The sequence below is a fragment of the Ursus maritimus genome, unplaced genomic scaffold (assembly GCF_017311325.1).
Source record: "Ursus maritimus isolate PB19 unplaced genomic scaffold, ASM1731132v1 scaffold_15, whole genome shotgun sequence".
In the NCBI taxonomy this organism is placed as follows: Eukaryota; Metazoa; Chordata; class Mammalia; order Carnivora; family Ursidae; genus Ursus; species Ursus maritimus.
In genome coordinates this window covers 29,217,082-29,219,818 of record NW_024423897.1, presented here as the reverse complement: position 1 = coordinate 29,219,818, position 2,737 = coordinate 29,217,082, and the positions used below count along the sequence as shown (strand labels likewise).

General features: G+C 40.0%; 1 pseudogene; it reads right to left on the bottom strand.

The window, feature by feature from the left end:
* Positions 1 to 715: 715 nt before the first annotated feature.
* LOC103664643 lies at positions 716 to 1,020 on the bottom strand (annotated as a pseudogene).
* Between the last annotated feature and the right edge of the window lie 1,717 nt (positions 1,021 to 2,737).

Sequence of the window (2,737 nt, the reverse complement as noted above, 5' to 3'; positions counted from 1 at the left end):
GGCTGTCTCTATCTCTGTCAAATAAATAAATAAAATCTTTAAAAAAAAAAATTATTCCGGTGACCTCCCAGCTTAAAATTTGGAGGCAACTTTCCTTAACCGTATATCAAGTACCAATAGCCCCAAATATTGATACACTGTTACATTGTTAAGCCCCATTAATTCACAATTTAATATCATATACACTACATACTCAAATTTTCAATCTTGCACAGCACATTAACAGAGTTTCTAGAAAACTGCACTACCACAACCAAGATGTGACGGAGACAGGGAGAGCCAAGATCAAGGAGTGGGTTTCTTTAGGAAAAAAATCTACCAGAGACAACATGGGAATAGAAGTAGTTTAAAATGTTCAAGATCTATTAAATGCACGATTGACTCCAAATTGCCATTTAGTATGCTTAATATTATAGAATAGAAAAACTACCCCATCTATGGAATGTTAAGCTGACACCCAAGGCAATCAAAGCCTCCCACATTCAATATCCCACTCTTTTCTGGTTGTACCAGAAAATGCACAACCAGCAAAGGATTTTGTCTCTTAAAAACAAAAAGCACTTACACTTAAAAAATGGGTTGAGGTGGATTCCCTCCTTCTTCAAAATGTTTAGAGCTACTAAAAAACTTGCATTTACGCAATAGTGGATAAAAATATTCCTCGGGATCGTACAAGAAGGGAGACGGGAACCACTGATAAGACATGGTAATGATATTAATCAGATTTGGCTTCTTTCTCTCTTACTTCATCAGAAGCTGGACTCGCTTCATTTTTAGTTTCTCCATTTTCCACAGGTATGTCTTTCTTCGTTTTGTGGTTAGCCACTTCAGCCTGTTTTCCTTTTGCTCCCCCTCCCCCTTTGTTTGCACTTTTTTGTCTGAAGATTTATCCTGCCCTGTCCCCTTTTCTGGCTTCGTTCCCACTTTTGCAGGAGCAGGTTTGGCCAACAGCCTCGCAGATCTCTTCTTGGGCCCCTCCTTTGCCACGCTCTTGACAGAGCTGACCTTCCTCTAGGGCATCGTGGTGGCAGGGCCCAGAGTGCCCAGAGCCTTCTCAAAGCTGGGCTGCCTGGCCAATGCTGCTCCTTCTACCATCTGAGCTGCTGTGAGCTAACTGATAATTTCTGAAGATAGCCAAAAAATGTAGCAGTTTTTGTTTGAAAGAGCTCAATCTACCCAGTGACACAGACACATAAATTAAACAAACCCCAAATAAGCAAAACAACAACAACAACAAAACAAAAAAACCCCAAAAACCCAAAAAACCAAACCAAACCAACAAACAAAATACCTATAGGCTGGGAGAGAAAGAGGACTAAGAAAGGAATTTGAAAATAAAGAGAATTTCAGAGATCTTTGCAAGGATGAGTATGAGTTATGTTGGAAGAGGGGTGAATAGTGTAATGGTTTCGAGCAAGGGGGCAAGTGGTTGTAGACTATTATTAAGGGAGATTTCCACATTCCAGTTATATAAAGATCAACATTAGGAAACTTAATATATTTCATGGAACTAAAAGGAGATAAAACATGATTAGTGGGGCGCCTGGGTGGCTCAGTCATTAAGCATGTGCCTTTGGCTCAGGGCGTGATCCCAGGATCCTGGGATCGAGCCCCACATCGGGCTCCCTGCTCCGCTGGGAGCCTGCTTCCAGAAACCAACAGTAAATATATATAGTGAAATGTTAAAGACATTCCCATTAAAATTAAGAACAAGGCAAAAATTGTAATGGGCACTGTGATAATTCAAAATGGTAATGGAACAAGACGCTATGTGGAATAAATGTAGTAAAGTTGTGTTTTCTGATGATAATAGTTGAATACCTAAGGAAACTAAGAAACCAAACTAAAAATCTATTCGCACTAAAAAGAAAATTTATTAAGATGGCTGGCTACAAAAAATCAGGTTTTCCTTTTCTAGTAGTGTCGCAGGGTGTTAAGTCGGAAGCTTTGTCTGAACTCCAACTTGCAATGTGCTATGAGTCAGATTAACAAGCTGAAATTTCAAAGAACATGTCTGTGAACCTGCTGGATGAGTCATACACAAGGATCTAAAATGGTAAGGTTGCTGGAGATTCAGCNNNNGATTTGGTGAGAACTAGTTTGGAACATTCTGTGTTGCAGTGGGAAAATAGGGGATAACTGACCCTCTTCCTCAAATGTAATGAGGTGTCTTGCTTTGGCTTCTGATTCATGCCTGTGGAACTTGAGACCCAAAGATTGTGGCTGTCAGTTTTGTGTGACTAAGTGATTAAGTTTCTTCAGATAAGCTATAGTGAAAGCTGGTGTCCAGTCGTTCTTTCCCCTTCCTCTTTCCTGGTGCCAATTGGCATTGGAACACTTATCTTTGAACTTGAGATGACCTTGGTGCTGAAGGAGCTAAAAGGAGACTGGTAATTATGGAACCGCCATCCCTGCCCTAAACAGCCTCCAACTGAATTCTATTACGTGAGAAAGGAATAGGCTACCTTATTTAAGCAATTGTTACTTGGGAGGGATTTCTGTTATTAGCAGCTGAAATGAATCCTTTCAAATGATTTTTTTCTTATTTAATCATCACAACTTGAGAGGTTTAGCACTGAGGAATAATAAGTTTATAGCTAATAAGAGGAGGCTGTGAAAAAACATTGAGGTGGTTGTGAAGAAATATTAATAAAATAAGTTTCAGAGGGGCACCTGAGTGGCTCAGTTGGTTAAGCCTCAGACTCGTGATTTCAGCTCAGGTCATGATCTCAGGGTC